The 19,673-nt window shown below is 38.4% G+C and overlaps 1 protein-coding gene and 1 non-coding gene across 2 annotated transcripts in view; both read left to right on the forward strand.

Annotated features, from left to right (window-relative positions):
- Positions 1 to 19,673, forward strand: part of CHRM2 (cholinergic receptor muscarinic 2) — a 164,157-nt gene that overhangs the window by 133,191 nt on the left and 11,293 nt on the right. The gene's annotated exons all lie outside the window — the stretch shown is intronic.
- TRNAC-GCA (transfer RNA cysteine (anticodon GCA)) lies at positions 9,500 to 9,571 on the forward strand. Its single transcript has one exon. It is a non-coding gene; the product is annotated as a tRNA-Cys (tRNA).

Consider the following 19,673-nt stretch of genomic DNA (forward strand, 5'->3'; position numbering starts at 1 on the left):
CACACAAAGAGAGAGAAAAAGAGAAATAAAGCATGTTTCTGCTTTGACAAGTGGGAAGTTTACTTGATCAGAAGCAAAAAGTTTTTCGTACTAGAGCCCCTTAGTTTCAAGTCAGCTCTACTACTAGCAGGCATTGGAAAATTTACTTACCTTTGCCATTTCCTTCTCCAGTATGTTCTTTAGTTTTCTTAAATCTAAAAAGATAATAATAGTATTACCCTTGACATCGGGCTTGTTTTAGATATTCCAAAAACATGTCAGCTTTTCTCAGTACTAGCTCCCTGGGGAATGTGGAGAGACAGAAGGCTGTGCACATGTACACACTTCCTCGAAGGTTAAGCCACAGCCCCTTTACAGGTGTGTGAAGGGTTAAGGATGGCAACTGATGGGAAAGCAACCAGTTCTAGCCCAGTGACTTCCCACTTATCACCCAAATAAGCCCAGGCTAAGAAGAGCATGGTGGTGGTGGTGGTTGGTGGTTTAATCACTAAGTCGTGTCCGACTCTTGCGACCCCATGGACTGTAGCCCACCAGGCTCCTCTGTCCATGGGATTCTCCAGGCAAGAATACTGGAGTGGATTTCCTTCTCCAGGGGATCTTCCTGACCCAGGAATTTAACCCAGGTCTCCGGCATTGCAGGAAGATTCTTTACCAACTGAGCTATGAGGGAAGCCCAAGAAGAGCATGCAGATGGGATCAGTTCAGTTCAGTCCCTCAGTGGTATCTGACTCTTTGCGACCCCATGAACCACAGCACGCCAAGCCTCCCTGTCCATCTCCAACTCCCGAAGTCCACCCAAACCCATGTCCATTGAATCAGTGATGCCACCCACCCATCTCATCCTCCGTCGTCCCTTCTCCTCCTGCCCTCAATCTTTCCCAGCATCAGGGTCTTTTCAAATGAGTCAGCTCTTCACATCAGGTGGCCAAAGTATTCAAGTTTCAGCTTCAGCATCAGTCCTTCCAATGAACACCCAGGACTGATCTCCTTTAGGACGGACTGGTTGGATCTCCTTGCAGTCCAAGGGACTCTCAAGAGTCTTCTCCAACACCACAGTTCAAAAGCACCAATTCTCCGGTGCTCAGCTTTCTTCACAGTCCAACTCTCACATCCATACATGACCACTGGAAAAACCATAGCCTTGACTAGATGGATCTTTGTTGACAAAGTAATGTCTCTGCTTTTTAATATGCTATCTAGGTTGGTCATAACTTTCCTTCCAAGGAGTAAGCATCTTTTAATTTCATGGCTGCAATCACCATCTACAGTGATTTTGGAGATGGGGTAAGTGTGAGATTTAGACCATATTTCACTAATAAAGAAAAACTTTCACATAAATTAGCCATCAAATTCTTACTCCAAAGTTCTGTGATCAAGAAAATAGAAACCAAAAGCAGAGGACATAAGTAAGATGAGGAGAAATACAGACCCCCAAATACTTTCTATAGTTGTGTTTTTTTCCCAGAAGAAGAAAGAGCTCACAAAATCAGTCCACATAAAAGTCACAGTCACCCACTGAAAAGCAAAAAATTCAATCAGTTAGCTCATAAACATAATGCTAAAAAACTGTTGTGATCATGTTTCCACTCTTTTGTTTAAAGGCTGTTTATTTCTGTGATTGTGGTGCTGTCATGTAAATGCAGAGGACTCAGTAATGAAAGGTGAAATCAGGACCTTGCTGTTCCAGATGCTCTTTCTGCCTCTCTGAGTGTACCTGCCGCTGGGCGCAAGCCCCTTCCCTGACCTCCCCATCACGATCTGACAGACCTCGGGGAAAATGAGGGGACATTCTAAAGCAAAAATAATCCTGTCACTTTTATAGTCAAAAGTGTCAGAGCTCAGACATCAGTGGTAATTCAGAAGAGTCAGTAATGTATTTTGTGTCTGCGTTTATTGACATTTGGTGGTTATTCCATATGAAAGTTATTTAAAGGTACTATTGCATTGCAATTTAATCACTATTATATCTTTAGCTTAAAATATACTATTACAAACTTGCTGGTGGGCCATACTAAATAAGTCATATCAATACCTTATTTAATATAGATGTATTTATGTCTACAAAGAGTCGGACACGACTGAGCAACTGAACTGAACTGATGTCATTAGACAACAGTCACTTTCTGCTCCTAACACAGAAGCAATTTAACGTTAATCTCAGCTAATTAGAGGGTGAAATAGTTGGTTTCATTGGAAAGAGGATCTGTGCAGATTTATGTACTGTATTCATTATTTTGGAAAACCTTCAGTTCTATGCAGAATAAACTTGGAGGCAAGAGATTAGCCAACAAGATATTTCAATAATCCTCATTCAAAGGTGAGAAGGCTGTGGAATAATATGAGCTTTAATAAATATATAAGCATGATTTTTAATATCAATTATCTGTATGTGGAAAGTGGCCAGATGCAAAACAATAGCTTTGCCATATGCATATATCCTATCTATATTATATAGAAATGGCCAAGTACAAAATAATTGCATTAACATATCCCTCATAGTCTATATGAATTATATCACAGTTAGAAATACGGTGAGAAGATTATATTCATTGTGCAACTAAGAATAAGTTCATTCTTAATAAGATATATAAAAATATGACTTGTGTCAAATACATATGAAGAAAACTGCAAGACATTGTAGAAGGACAAAAGCAAAACTTAAATGAATAGGAAAACATTACTGGATGGAAAGACTTACTACTAGACAGTCATTAATTTTTTTCCGAATTAATTTATAATAGCACACTAAAAATTCCATAAGGAAAATTTCACAAAATACTCTGAGGTTTATATTTAAAAGCATGAAAATATAGTAAATAATTTAAAACAGTTCACTAATAAATGAATTTACTTATAATTAGAGTGTCTAAATATAAAATTAAAATAGGAAAATTAACATTATTGATACAAAGATAAACTGGATAAAATAATGGGATAGAATGGAAAGCCCAGAAATCTGAATTTTGGAAATATTTAGTAGATTGCAGAACTAACTTTTCAAATTTGCAGAGAAAGTGTAAGTTATTTAATAAATGTTCCTAGAGTGATTTGTTTAACTCTTTGGGGAAAATATCAAGATTACATATCTTCATACCTTATTCTCAAGTATAGGCCATGTATATATTCCATATAGTCCATATAGCTAAAACTTCAAACTGATAGGATATTTTATTACCTGGTTTGCAAAGTTATTTTAATGATAATTCTTATTTTTATAAACAGCTGTAGGAAAGTAACATAATCATCAATTGCTGGTGGGATCTTACTATCAAAAACAGCAAGTGTAGATCATTTTGACCAATGATCCAAGTTTTAAGAGTTTATCCTAAGAAAGCAATTAGCAATCTATAAAAGAAAAAAAATGTACATGAAACCTCATTTCACCATTGTATACTAGAGTGTAAAATTGAAAAGGATGTAAATGTCACAAATAAAAGATTATTCAATTAAATCATGATATCATCACAAAACTAAATATTATGTACCCACTAGAATGATGCATTAAAAGTTGCCTAAAGTCCATTATTATCTTTATTTGAAAATTTTATCAGCGAGTCAATGTCAAAGGTTATAAAGTAGGGGCCTAGAGGCCAAATCTGTCCACACAACAGACTTGTTTTGCTTGCTTCTCAGTATTTTATAACACTGAGCCAAGATTTGTAAATTAGGAGAACACACATAGGAATCCAGATTTCCAGTGTATCTTTACAGTTCTGAACACCTAACAATATTGTGACCACACTTCAACCTCAACTGGGACTGGACAGTGGAAGTTCTCCTCTCTTTCCCCCAAGGCCCACCAGCCAGGAACATACTTTTCTCACTCTTCCAGTTCCCTACTTTGCCCCACTGAGATACTGAACTGATCTCTACCATGTGATCTGGAACTTTTAAAATTAAATGTGTGCATAGGTGAATATATTCATTGCATGCTCATGTGTGTGCATATAGGAAGATACACAACACAATTTCAATAGAAATAAAACTTCACAGGCACCATTGTGTAAGGTCTTTGGTAACAAGAAACAAGTCAACATTATTCACTATTTTATCTCTCGAATTTAGGTAAAAGAAAATTATTGTTGAATGGTCAAGTAAGGAAGATAATAGCTCTTATTTGTCATGTATGAATAATTCAGAATCTTTTTTTCTTTTGCATTACATTTCTACTGTGGTAATTTTAAAATAAGAAAGAAAATGCACAATAACTTTTACTTTTTTAATATCCAAGGGCAGAAGGAAGTCTGTAAGCAAAGGAAAATATATATTAAATAAATCTCATGTATTTATAAAGTAAAAAAGAAAACGGCACCATTAGTTGAGATGATGCAGAAATCCTTGGCACTGAATTCTGCTGTATATAATACAAAACACAATACAAGAGCCAATTGATTCTTGTCTGATTTTGTACTTTTGTTTTGATTTCTCCAATATACCCTTCCTTACTCTCTGCAAAGTGCTACGTATCTCAAACACACCCTTTCCAAGAGCCTTCCTCTCACTTCCCTCCTTTGTTGCTGGGATATTTAGACAATAATTATAATGATACTATCAAACCAGCATGTAAGTCACTGAATGATCATTTCTAGTCTGTCCACTAAGTAAGTCCAGGATGAAATCACCAGCACAGAGGTGTCAGTTAATTGAGGAATCAGACAGCTAGAGAGACCAGACTGTGAGAAAATACCCTTATCCCAAGGACAAACCTTTGCTCTGACATTGGAGAGAATACACAAATAAACTTGCCAAGTAAATTACTTTCCTTCCCTAATTCATGATCTCTTGCTCTAGTGCTAAAGCCACTATTTTTTTTTAATGAGTTGGTAGGTAAATATGGAGCTAGATTGAGAGAATTAGTTCATGCTTGTACTTTTTCAATATTGTGAGTGAAATGAAGATACAGATAGCAATTTGAATCTAATTTGCAGGCTTGCATGGATGAAAAGTCACAGAGGGAAGCTGAGATGCACCAGGATGTTGGGGGTGGAAGGCATGGCGACAGTGACAAAACCAGCTGACACAGAGCAGAGGCCTCTTCAGTAAGCACAGCAAAACCAAAATATGATAAACTCAAGACAGAGCAGTTTTCTCCCTGTAGTTACATGCAGTACAATAGTAAGGAAAATATAGATCTAAGGCCAAAGCCACTGATGATCCTTTCTGACCTCCCAGTCATCACCATATGGATCCTAAGAAAATTAACATAAAGTTAGAGTCCTACAATGCATTTAAGCTGAAAGAGACATTGGAGTTGAACATTCTCACTGCACAGAGGACAAAAATCAAATCCAGGGAGGCAAGTACTATCTCCTGAAGGAGCCTGCAGATAATTTAACATCCCAGACCCCTGCTCTTGTCATGAGTGTAGACCAACACTGCTGTTTAAAAACAAAGAGATCAATATGTGAAATGGCATGAGTGGAGTGGTTATGTGTCTACAGTTGATTGGCTTGAATTCCTGAAATAGATGTCATCATCCATAACTGAAAATTTTTCTTTTGAGATGAAGCAGATTCAAAATAGAAACCCCTCCCAGATAGTATCCCCCAAGTTCCTAAATTAAAATAAGAAAACACACACACCGTGACTCAGGAGAATACAATAGGACCAGCAGAGAGCCAGCTAAAAGGAAGTAAAACGGGGGTTTTGGGGTGAAAGTAAGGGCTGCAAGGCAGTTTCCTGAGTCATTCAGCTGCCAATATCAGACAGTATCAAATCTTAAAATTAGAGGAACCCTTATTCAGATAAATTGATAATTTTGAGCCAAGGCTTATGTCACATGTTAGGTTTGTTTAATTCGGTCATTAAACTGTACAATTCACACTATTTTGTACTTATATCCTTCTTTTCTTTGTCATGTATATATTTTTCATCATATAGCATAAAATGGAAAACATTTGAGTCATTATTAATAAAGTCATTTACTGTTTATTATTCTTCAAAAATACATTAATAGTAAATTGTGGGCTTACAGGTGGCTCCGAGGTAAAGACTCCACCTGCAATGCAGGAGACACAGGATACATGGGAACCCACTCCAGTATTCTTGCCCAGAGAATCCCATGGACAGAGGAGCCTGGTGGGCTACAGTCCATAGGGTTGCAAAAAATCAGACACGACTGAAGCAAGTGAGCACATACACAGTCATACATAACACATGGCACATTTTTGCTCTGATATTCATATCTGATGCCATTTGCTCTACATAACAGGATATGTAAAGAGAATACATAGCACAGACTGCCTTTCTAATAGGTACACTGATACTATCTGGCAACTTAAGATCATTTTCTGGTTCATGTTAGTGAACAAGAAACAATTATTTACTTATAACAAATTTGTAGAATTCAGTAATAAATGGTGATTATTTGAGAGAGGTTGTGATTTCATGAAAATTGTCCTCATATGGATAAGTAGAGGAAAGAAAGTGAAAATGAAAGTCACCCAGTCATGTCTGACTCTTTGCGACCCCTATAGTCCATGGAATTCTCCAGGCCAGAATACTGGAGTGGGTAGCCTTTCCCTTCTCCAGGGGATCCGCCCAATCCAGGGATCAAACCTAGGTCTCCCACATTGCAGGCGGATTCTTTACCAGCTGAGCCACAAGGGAAGCTATGCAATTCATGTGAGCTTAGAAAGTTCACGAATATACTTTCTAAATAACAGAAAGAAGTTAAGCAACAGTTCCAACAGACCTATTGTACTGTTGGCAATTTTGCAAACTATGAAAGTAATTCTCATTTCACCTTTGCTCCCAACCTAATCAAAGCTAACTTTAAGCTTTTAATTATTATTTTCATTGTTTAGTAGCTAAACCATGTCTGACTCTTTTGTGACCCCATGGACTGTAGCCCACCAGGCTTCTCTGTCCATGGGATTTCCCAGGCAAGAATACTTGAATGGGTTGCCATTTCCTTCTCCAGGGAATCTTCCTGACCCAGGGAACAAATACATATCTTCTGCATTGCAAATGGATTCTTTACCACTGAGCCACCAGGGAGGATTTTATTTATGCCTGTAGATGAATGTTGTTGGCACCCCACTCCAGTACTCTTGCCTAGAAAATCCCATGGACGGAGGAGCCTGGTAGGCTGCAGTCCATGGGGTCACTAGAATCGGACATGACTGAGCGACTTCACTTTCACTTTTCACTTTCATGCATTGGAAAAGGAAATGGCAACCCACTCCAGTGTTCTTGCCTGGAGAATCCCAGGGACGGGAAGCCTGGTGGGCTGCCATCTATGGGGTCGCACAGAGTCGAACACGACTGAAGCGACATAGCAGCAGCAGCAGCAGCAGATGAATGTTGAGGATCCTTGGCTAGTATGCTTGGTTTAAATTCCTTTGTGTTATTTAATTCTTGAATTGGATCTGCTGAGAGGGTATTTTCACTACATAAGCATTGAGAAAACTTACTCTTGTAGAATTTAGAAGCTTAGTAAAACTTTAGAATGGGCTTATGTGCCCAGATTGGAATTTTGGATTGTCAAAGGGAAGGTATTCAAATTATGATGGGAAGGATAGGCTCAGCCAAGGCTGAAGCCAGAGACAGAGGCAATGAGAAAAATCAACTTGAAATTGAAATCCAGTTATACATCCTGGTCAATGACATTTCATGATACCAGCTTGATCAACATTATCAATAGTTTATTATAATATCTAACATAAGTGGTCTTCACTGTTATGGAGTCTCCACTTATCAGTCTCCATACTCCTCGGGTCCTCTGCCATACCCCACCTTTCCCATACTCCATAGATAGCTTTTTGAAAGTTTCCCAAACACCCAGTTCCCCGACATCCACAAAACTAATGGAATCTACTCTGATCCTTAACTCTTCTCTCCTTTTCACAATACTAAGTCTGGGGCTGTTCTCTCATATCGCCCATATACCATTCTTTTCTGCTTTCTTAAGCTCTTGCTGGAGAACTCTTACCTGGAAAATCCCATGGACGGAGGAGCCTGGTGGGCTATGGTCCATGGGGTCTCAAAGAGTCGGACACGACTAAGCGACTTCCCTTTCACTTTTCATTTTCATGCATTGGAGAAGGAAATGGCAACCCACTCCAGTGTTCTTGCCTGGAGAATCCCAGGGACAGGGGAGCCTGGTGGGCTGCGGTCTATGGGGTCGCACAGAGTCGGACACAACTGAAGCAACTTAGCAGCAGCAGTAGCAGCAAGCTCTTGCTTCACCAATGGAATTCATTGTTCTTAATTGTTTAGACCCACAATCACTAGGATTTTCTTCTTTTCAACTTGTCATCCTTTTTTTAAGCATCTAAACAAAATATTTTTGAAGACTTCCCTAATCTTTCTTTGAAGTCATCTTTCCTTTTTTCCCTTTGCTTTACCGTTGAGATACGAAATAGGAGTCTGTCTATTTTGTTGCTCTTATCTATCCAAACCCTGACCATGTACAATACTACATTTAATGATTTCTCATTTTCTGGCTTTTATATTCAACTTCCATTTTATTACCATTTTCTTGAACACGATTCTTATTTTTTGTATTTAACCTCAACATGTGAGAATTTTATTTGGGTTCTGTAAATCCACTGAGTCTTTTCAAGTAGCCATTTAAAGGTTTGTTTTCAGTTGAGTAAGAGTCTGTAGTTTATAGTAAGAAAAATGAAGCTAACTATAGTCAGCTCTTGAAAACTTGGTTATCAAACTTGGAATTATATTTAAACAGAAATTAAACTTTATTCAAGTGGCTCTCAATCTTTATTTTAAAACAGTTTGGAAATCTGAGGGTGTACTAGGCATTGGGCCAAAAATATTGACAATTCACCCCATTCCATCTCACAGTCCCTGTCCCCCAACATTCCTCTTTTGAGTGTTTCTGTAGTTTAGACACTTTATCTTCCCTCCCTTTTCCCTTAGACAGGCCCATGCCAGTGTGACGTTCTGCTTTGTGCACCGTCATTTGTTATTTTAATAACAATACGAAAAAGAAAAAGAAAACACAACACATAGCAAATTGAGTCAAGCGATCACCTTTCAGCTTTATAGTGGGCTTTGAAAGAACCAAACAAGGGAAGAGCCAGAGGCAGGCTGCTCACAAGTTACATTCCTAAATGCAGACACAGAACTGAGGATGTTTTATTATGCAGAGCAGACTCTGAGAGGCTGCCTACAAATGAGTCTTTCCTTGGAACACTTGGACAAAATGTTTCCATTCCGATAGCCAAGCATGAACCAGAGTGGAGACGGACTGAGAGACGCATAGACGTCATACCCAGAGTAAGGATGGGAAGTACACCATGGCACACTGGAGAGGTCCTCCTCGGCAGGTTGGGTTGAGCCGTCTCATTCCCCAAAGACTGTCCGTGCAATGGGTCCTAACCCCTCATCCTGCTATTGGAGGTCGGCTCTAACCTATTCATGACCTCTGGATTTTAAGATGATGAGGCTGTGTCTGCTGTCTGTGGAATAGTATTTCTAAATAAATGCTTTGTATAAAGTAACCATAACATAAATAAAGATTCTTATTTCTGGCCAGTCCCTGGTGGCTCAGGTGGTAAAGCGTCTGCCTGCAATGCAGGAGACCCGGGTTCAATTCCTGGCTTGGGAAGATCCCCTGGAGAAGGAAATGGCAACCCACTCCAGTACTCTTGCCTGGAAAATTCTATGGACAGAGGAGACTGGTAGGCTACAGTCCAAGGGGTCGCAAAGAGTTGGACACGACTGAGCAACTTCACTTTATTTCTGGCCAGTCATGGGAGACGAATAGCATGACACTGGAGATTAAGGAATTGGCCCCTCGTGATCATCCCTCAGACAACCTGTGCTATCTCTTACTTGGGATACTCACTGAAGAAAAGATGGATGAGGGACAGAGTGAATAAACACATAAGAACTCACAAGAAATAGCATGGATAAACAATAAAAGGCCTAGAAAAACTCAAGAAAACTAGCATTTGGCAGAATGAATACTCTGTTTTGTTGTTAGAAAGTATTCTCATTCAATTAGCAGAACTGCTGAGTTAAATTTTAAAAATAGTTTGTTTTTTTTTCAAACAGCATTTAGAGAATGTGGTAAATGTAAGTCACAGATTCATTTTATACATATTCACAAAGCATATGACCATGTTGCTCTACACATTTAAGTTCAGACAGCTAGAAACTAGCAGACATAGTTCAGCCTCAAGTTTATCTCCTGCATCCAGAAGCCCATCATGGTTATCTGAGTATAAAAGCTACAAAGAGAAAAGCTAGACCCACCCTGACGGAGCAAGGAGGCCAGCCCTCCGCCAGCACATCTCCTCGAGGGATATCTAGGCCCGGAGGGTCTTTGCTGCTCTCTCCCTCAAGAGGAAGTGACACTTTATGAGAAAATTTCCTCAGACGATTAGCATTTTCAGAGCAGAGACATTCTTTCACTTGTTCTTCAAGGGATCAATATCCATTCTTCTTCAGTGAAGGCACTGACAACTGGCACATACTTGGTTAAATGAAGGAATCGAGGGCAGCTTCTCATAGCTTCCTGTTTCCACTGATTTTACAATATTTCAGAAATGAGTTAATTACCTACCGAACCCTCTTCTAACATGTTCTCTTAAAGGTCCAACTATGTGTAATCCTACCTTAGCAGATGGCACAAACTAAAACTGCTTTGCTGATGGTACAATTGTGCTTGAAGGACAGAGCATCCTGCCTAGCAGATTTATGCATGAGTCTCAATCCATTTGCAGTTTATTTGACAATCTTCCCTTCTCATGCATTATTTAGGTCCAGGCATTGTATGTAAATACCACTATAACATATACCGCTCAAAGTTAACTACTTTTTCCACTAACATAGTAGGGATAAAGGCATATAAATTGTGTTGAGGGTAATGATTAGCCAAGATGGTATAGTTTGAGAAAACAGGTGTTATTTTTTGTCACAGACTTCATACTGGGTTTGGTCAATATGGAAATTGCTTCTTGGGGAAAAGAAATGGTTAGGCCCTGTAATTCTAGCTCCCTCTGAATGAGACTTTTGATTTTTCAGTGTTTGGAGAGTCTGAAGGTGAGGAGTTCAGTTCAGTCACTCAGTCTGACTCTTTGCGACCTCATGGACTGCAGCACGCCACGCTTCCCTGTCCATCACCAACTCCCGGAGCTTGATCAAATTCATGTCCATCAAGTCAGTGATGCCATCCAACCATCTCATCCTCCATCATCCCCTTCTCCTGCCTTCTGTCTTTCCCAGCATCAGGGTCTTTTTCAATGAGTGAGTTCTTTGCAACATTTTTGGCCAAAGTTTTGGAGCTTCAGCTTTAGCATCAGTCCTTCCAATGAATATTCAGGATTGATTTCCTTTAGGATTGACTAGTTTGATCTCTTTTCTATCCAAGGGACTCTCAAGAGTCTTCTCCAACACCACAGTTTAAAAGCATCAATTCTTTGGCATTCAGCTTTATATATGGTCCAACTCTCACAGCCATGCATGACTACTGCAAAAACCATAGCTTTGACTATATGGACATTTGTCGGCAAAGTAATGTCTGTGCTTTTTAATATGCTGTCTAGGTTTGTCATAGCTTTTCTTCCAAGGAGCAAGTATCTTAATTTCAAGGCTGAGGTCACCATCTACAGTGGTTTTGAGCCCAAGAAAATAAAGTCTCTCACTTTTTCCATTGTTAACCCATCTATTTGCCATGAAGGGTTGGAACCAGATGCTGTGATCTTCATTTTTTGAATGTTGAGTTTTAAGCCAACTTTTCACTCTCTTCATTCACTTTCATCAACAGGCTCTTTGCTTTCTGCCCTAAGGGTGGTGTCATCTGCATATCTGAGGTTATTGATATTTTCCCTGGGAATCTTTATTCTAGCTTATGCTTCATCCAGCCTGGAATTTTACATGATGTACTCTGCATAGAAGCTAAATAAGCAGGGTGACAATATACAGTCTTGGCATACTCCTTTCCCAGTTTGGAACCAGTTGGTTGTTCCATGTCCGGTTCTAACTGTTACCTCTTGACCTGCATTCAGGTTTCTCAGAAGGCAGTTAAGGTGGTCTGGTATTCCCATCTCTTTAAGAATTTTCCACGGTTTGTTGTGATCCACAAAGTCAAAGGCTTTAGCGTAATCAATGAAGTGGAGGTAGATGTTTTTCTGAAATTATCTTGCTTTTTCTATGATCCAACAGATGTTGGCAATTTGATTTCTGGTTCCTCTGCCTTTTCTAAATCCAGCTTGAACATTTAAAAGTTCTCAGTTCACATAGTGTTGAAGCCTATCTTGAAGAATTGGGAGTTAGGGAATTTAAATATATAGTTGGGCTTGAACTTATGGTGTTGGGAGAAGAAAGGGGGTGGGATTGGGGGAATAGAGAGTTAAGACTGCATGTGATGACCTATGTGACACATGTATCGCATATAGTAAATTATGTCATGATTTAGCCTGTAGTTATCACGAACAAAGTGGTTTCATTTTAATCAGGTAGGAGAATTGACTGTCCTGATTTACCACATAAAGTTCTTCATTCTCTCTGGCCAATTTGCTTTATTTTAACTCTAAATTAGTGCTTTGGATACAAAAAATCCTTGCTGAGTTGATGTAGCTTTTTATGTTTCCTCATCTCAATTGGCATTAGATCATTTAGTAAAGACTTTAATCTGCTTCATGCTCTCATTTTTCACATTTTAGTGGGATAATACTGTGGTCATTTTGATCCGTTCTAGAAATAGGCTGCAATCAGACTCTGAGGAAACAATCATTTTATATTTCGATTGGAAACAATAAAAATAGTTGCTGCCCATTACTCTGTATACTTCATTACTACTTTATTTTTACAGCTTTATTGAATCTGGTGTGAATCATCAGTATATGAGGCCTGTGTCATTTCTGTCATTGAAAAGTTAGAAAACTCAAGAGTCAACTTTTTGGAGTCCTTTGTTCTCTTGGACTCTATCTGTTCTAGGTTTTAGTACCAGAGGAATGATGGTGTCAGTTAAGCTTACACTGTGGGTGCATTTGTCTTCGGAGGTTATAGCCAAGAAAATTTTGTCTGTAAAATATAATCCACTTACCTTTACTTTTCATATGTGCATTTTTATGAAAAGAGCAATGCATGCATTAGCTTTTTTTTTTCTTTCCATAAGCAGTGCAACCTTAAGCAGAGATATGCTTAAAATAAATACTAGATTCCTAAATACAACCAAGTGTCCTTTTCTCCACTTACCTTTTATATGTGTCTTATCTAAATTTGCATTTTATTTATAGTCAGAAGAAATTTCACTTCTTCCTGTACCTCCTAATCCTTTCTAATCCCATTTATCTTAACAATTCCAGTTTGTTCTTCAGAGGAAACTATTAACTTACTTTTTAACTTCTCTGAGCCTAAACTGATTGTCATTCCTCTCTTCAAAGCTGTCCTTGAGTTCTGTCCAAAGTTCCACATTGCCCTGTGCTGTGCTCAGTCTCAGCTTTCAACAGAAGGCACGTGCACCATTGAAAAGAGTCTCTGAAGGGATGTATTGTTTGAAATTGCTCAGCTTCTCTAGGACAACAGCTTTCAATCTAGAATCTTCTATCAGAGTCATAACAAGCCTCAATCCCTCTGAAAATCTGATTCGCATGTTTAATTCAAGCAATGAATTAACTAATTTAGAGTTATTAAACCAGCAGCCTGCCGACTAGGAAAAGACAAAACAAAATACAGAAAGCCGACTACACAAATTTCCAGCTTCTCAAGATGGTAAGAAAGACACAGACATCAATTCAAATACAGCTGCCTAATCATATACAACTTTCAGTAGCTCTTCAAGAGTTGCTTCCATTTTTCCTTTTACTTCTTGTCCTTGTGAAGACATAACAACCTTTAGAGAGAGGGCTTTCTCCACTTTCGCTAAAGTTTGGTTTAGAACACACTATTTTGTCTGCCGTATTTACCGAATGATGTTGATCATCAACGTTGAAGTTCAGTCAAATTCCTGGTACAGAAAAGGATGGGGGCTGGAGTACTTATTCAGATGGAATTTCATTTTAAAAAGTCAACAGGATGATATATTCCAAATTGTGCTTTGTTTATAATTATCTAGACTGCTTTTTCCTTTTGGCAGGAGGTGTGTTGTGTTAAAAAAAAAAAAAAAAAGATAACTAAAAGGAGGCATAGACGTAGAAACAAGGACAAGAGTACTAGTTAAATCATTGTTAGCTCTCTTTCCCTCTTAGTCATGACATTTTTCTAAAGTAAGTGCTGTTTAGAATGTGTTTTGAAGAAGACAGGAGATAGCTTGGCAAACAGGGAATGGAAGTTTGTTCCAGCATCACTAAGAATAGTATTATTTTTGACAGGCAGCCAAAACTGCAAACATGTTTACATTGTAATAAGGACTTAGAAATTCTTTAAGATTTTCACACTGAAAAAACTCATGAATTCTTTTGTATTTGTACTAATGTGGGGATCAAATTGCTGTTTCAGCTACTTTCATGCTTATTTACCATTTGCTTTTACATTTTTTTTCCTTTTTTCAAATGAAAGTTCAACTTGCATTCAGTGAAGTGCATAAACCTTAAGGCTTGATAAATGCAATGTTTTAAGTGAGACTTTCTTTTTAAAAATGTTTTACGTAACGCATATCCGGTAAAGTCTGCAATACTGTGCTGCAATTTTCTAAATGAGAAAAACTCTACACATTGCTTTCAGAATACTTTCAACACATCTTTTCAGATATAATTAAAAGCTCAGTGTAGGTGAGCCAGTGGCTAAGTTTTATTTTCTCTTTCTGAACCTGCAGGTGGTCAGGCCTAATGCACTGGGGTAGATTCCACCAAAGTACATTGTACTTTCCTGAGAAATATTATGTACAATCTTGAGAACACAGTAAAAAAAACAAAAAGTCACACAAAGCAAATGGTGAAGGAAAAGAAAAAGAAGTAAAAGGAAAATCAAAATATTAGGAAAGGGTTCCAGGAAGCCTTCTGTAATTTACTACATGGATTCTTAGCCCTGACACTTGTCATTGTTTTAATCCAGGGTTGTTTTACATAACTGGATATTTCATCAGCATTTTGTGTGTCCTCTAGATTATGAACTCTTTGTGGATAAGAATGTGTTCTATTTTTTTGTTTCATCACTCATTACTCCTTCACTGCGATCCTCCACAGCCCTTGAAGGCAAATGAAGATCTGTTCATAACAGAAATTCAGTAAGATGTTTTAGAATCAAGAAAGAAACAGAGAAAGCTCTGATTTCCTAGCAGGGTTGCCATCACTCTCTAAGGCCACGACTCCCAGTATAGCTGCTCATGTAGTGAGATTCAGGAGCTCCTAAAAAGCTCTCAATATGTGTATTGACTGCTGATGTGTCACTTGAAAGAAAACCCGATTAAAGGGAAAGAAGTGGAAATTTACTGTACTTCTCCCTGATGCCAAAAAAGTACCAGAGTATGGAATGTCAGTATTATCAGCTAGTAGAGCTGCACTGTCTCTGGAAAAAACTCTTCTTTTCCTGTAAGTAAAATTGAAAGACTTTCAAGATTCATAAGCATCATCACAGTATCCGCAAATTTTATCATCTATTGCATCAGTATCAAAACCCTGTATGTTGAAACCTTTCTTTAGAGAAAAGGGACTTTGTTTCCCAAGACTTCCTTAAAAAGTCTCTCCCCAATTCTCTTTTCATTATTTTTCTCTCTAACACCATCTTTAGCCAGTGTGATTGTTAACTGATGTATAAATAATTTCAGGCCTATTAAATTGCTATCCCAAAGGTTTTAAACATTAGTGGGACTAATGGAAAGTGTGGAAGATCTAAAACAGAGTATATACTATATACTTCAGGCATTTCACAAGATATACTCTGAATAGAAGTTGAATAAACCGGGTGACAATATACAGCCTTAAGGTACTCCGTTCCTGATTTGGAACCAATCTGTTGTTCAGTGTCCAGTTCTAACTGTTGCTTCTTGACCTGCATATGTGTTTCTCAGGAGGCAGGTAAGGTGGTCTGGTATTCCCATCTCTTGAAGAATTTTCCAGTTTGTTGTGATCCACAGAGTCAAAGGCTTTAGCGTAGTCAATAAAGCAGAAGTAGATGTTTTTCTGGAACTCTCTTGCTTTTTCAGTGATCCAACAGATGTTGGCAATTTGATCTCTGGTTCCTCTGCCTTTTCTAAATCCTTTTCTAAATCTAACTGGTGATAACATGGTATTATATTAGCATTTCGTTCTTAAGGCAGTGAAGAGATAATCAGTTTAAATAGTTTAAATAGTCTCCTTGAATCCCGGGTGGCTCAGAGTAAAGAATCCACTTGCCAATGCAGGAGACACAGGTTTGATCCCTGGGTCAAGAAGATACCCTGGAGAAGGAAATTGCAACTTATTCCTGTATTCTAGCCTGGAAAGTCCCATGGGCAGGGGAGCCTGGCAGGCTACAGTCCATGGGGTCATAAGAGTCAGAAATGACTTACTAAACAAAAACAACTCCTAGACTATCTACTAGTTCCTTGTTCCTGGTATAGTCTTGTTTCTGATGACAGTCTGATATTTTATCATCCTTATATTTGTTCATATCTTTTAATAATAGTGGTTATTTTGTATTGACAGCTAGATATCTAGGCATAATATTGTCAAATGAAATGAAAGTCACTCAAATAGTGTCCAACTTTTTGTGATCCCATGAACTATACAGTCCATGGAATTCTCCAGGCCAGAATACTGGAGTGGGTAGCCATTCCCTTCTCCAGGGGATCTTCTCAACTCAGAGACTGAACCCCAATCTTGGGTAAGCCCAAGATTGTCAAAGTCAACTTTTAATTCTCTCTGGACGGATTGTGGTGTTCAGCCCTCATGTATACAATTTAAAGGGCTTCCCTGGTGGCTCAGCAGTAAAGAATCTACCTGCACTGTAGCAGCTGCAGGAGATGGGGGTTTGATTTCTGGGTCGGGAAGGTCCCCTGGAGGAGGGCATGGCCACCCACTCCAGTATTCTTGCCTGAAGAATCCCATGGACAGAGGAGCCTGGTAGGCTACAGTCCATGGGATCGCAAAGAGTCAGACACGACTGAAGCAACTTAGCAAGCACACATGCACACTTGCAATTTAAAAAGCTAAAGTGGGCCTTATTACGCACTCACTTGAGGGAATTTCAGGCCACACTAACCACTGAAGCTGATGTATTTATCCCGTGTTTGCTCAGTAATTAGGCCGCTTCTTAGAGATCAATGTCTGAAAGAAAGGGACAATGAAAACCCAGAAAGCTTTGCCATTTTTGGTAATGTGTTTAAATAGCAGAAGAAATTAGAAATCTATGAAAAGTATATATGTTAAGATTACATTTTAAAAGTTAAATAAGTATATGAGTGAAGTCGCTCAGTCACATCTGACTCTTTGCTACCCCATTGCCTGTAGCCCACCAGGCTCCTCCGTCCATGGGATTCTCCAGGAAAGAATAGTGGAGTGGGTTGCCATTTCCTTCTCCAGGGGATCTTCCTGACCCAGGGATCGAACCCAGGTCTCTCGCATTGAGGGCAGATGCTTTAACCTCTGAGCCACCAGGGAAGCCCTAAATAAGTATAAACAATTGTAAATTCAAGTTTATGTGAATTCTTGTTCTGAAATTTTTTATGCATTTTTATGCATTGCGTATTTTCTTTACCTGGATTCCACTTGTTGTCAATCACAGGCTCCATTTTTTCCAACTTTTAAAATTCTTCTAGGAGGCTTTTTAAATAAATCAGCCTCACTTTCCTGGTATGACATAGTGAAAGAATGTGACCATAGGAGATACCAAAATTTGAACCTTGGCCCTAGTACTTACCAGCTCTGATCATTGTCAGATGTAAAGCTGGAAAAGATGACTATTGTTTTCAGAGTATTGTGAGAATTAAATAAAATAATGTGCAGAAAATTTTAGTGCTTAGGTTGCTCATATATTAATAAGTTTCTTGTTAGCTTATCACATTGTGGATACATCTATGGAAGTAATCATTACATATCAGGCATCTTGCCTGACAAGCACAGTGTGGGAAAAACCCCATTTATTTAATAAAATTTCCACTGCATATCCAAATATACATTAGAAATTTTTAAAAAATCATTTAAATTAGCGTTTTCTCTGTAAGAGTTCCAAAAGATTGTCAGTGTTAGAACTTCTACGTAATTGGCATGAAAACTTTTGTGAGTAGTTATATATCAGTTTACCTGGTGATATGTTTTTATGATGATGCACTTAAAAAAATGCTCTAGACCTTAAATATCATGTAGTTTCATGTGCAGAATCTCGCTTAATAACTGTTTATCTTATTGTGAACATCTATCCAAAGTCACAGTATTGGCCTGGACATGATAATCCTCTGTTGTCTAAGCCAACGACCCAACTTAAACTTGGATCAGTTATGGCAGGTCAAAGTGATAAATCTGGGGGCTCACACTGGTGCCTCATAGCTCAGTTGGTAAAGAATCTGCCTGCAATGCAGGAGACCCCAGTTCAATTCCTGGGTCAGCAAGATCCGCTGGAGAAGGGATAGGCTACCCACTCCAGTATTCTCGGGCTTCCTTTTTGGCTCAGCTGGTAAAGAATCCACCTGCAGTGCGGGAGACCTGGATTTGATCCCTGGGTTGGGAAGATCCCCTGGAGAAGGGAAAGGCTACTACCCACTCCAGTATTCTGGCCTGGAGAACTCCATGGATTGTGGGACACAACTGAGCTACTTTCACTTTCGCCTTCACACTGGCCAAAGGTAAATCCCAGACAAACAAGGAATATTTGTAGCTGAGGCTACAGCCAGGTTCTCTGGGTTTGAACGTCGGTTTAATTCTTAATTATTTGATCTTTAGTTCAATATTTATGAAAAGATGTATAATAAAAATAATAATTATCTTAGGAGTTTCTGTGAAGAGTAATCATGCTGAATTTAATATGACTAATAACAATATCATTGATAATGATAATTAAGTATTACCAGTACCACTATAACCTACTTCTCCTCTCTCTCAATCTATTCCACACACACACACACAATTTTCTGTTAACTATTAAGAAATGTGTTTAATTTAAACTCATTTAACAATTGTAAATATTAATAGTGTTTATTTAATGTTTAACATTTATAGATCAGAATTCAGAGACATTGTCTCACTTGACCTTTACCACAAGTCTAGAAGAAAAATAGGGTTGCTATTATTCTTGTTTGAGGGAAAAAAAGCAAAAAAGCACATAGCTAATAAGAGCAGAGATTAGCACCCACAGCTTTGCCAAGATAATCTTAAACCGTGCTACATTCCTCACTGCTACGTATGAGGACTCAAGTAGTGAAGCAGCTAAGGACAGAAATTTTCTTCTCCTAAGTTTTGTAGTACTTTCAGAACTTAGTCATAAACTAACATAGTAAAATGCAAATGGATTACTATATGTTTGCCATAGTAAGATATGGAGCCCTTTAAAAGTCTTCTTCATTGTTTAGTCTGTTGTGATAATGTTATTTCATCAATGATATAAAAACTGTTGCTTTAATAAAATCTTATGATGCCCCATCAGAGGTAAAAACTTTTACAGAAATGTAAATAACAGAAATGCCTAGAGCTTTACAAAAAAAGAAAGCTGTTTTCTTTCATGGAAAAGAAGCAGTACTTGCTAGCTTGTGTATTATGTGGGGAGAAAGGAATGCCGTTCTTCAAATACTTGTGCTTGCTTCTGAGTGAAATGTTTTCCATTTTTACATATAGCATTAGTGCATGCTCAGT

Source organism: Bos javanicus, chromosome 4 (genome assembly GCF_032452875.1).
Source record: "Bos javanicus breed banteng chromosome 4, ARS-OSU_banteng_1.0, whole genome shotgun sequence".
In the NCBI taxonomy this organism is placed as follows: Eukaryota; Metazoa; Chordata; class Mammalia; order Artiodactyla; family Bovidae; genus Bos; species Bos javanicus.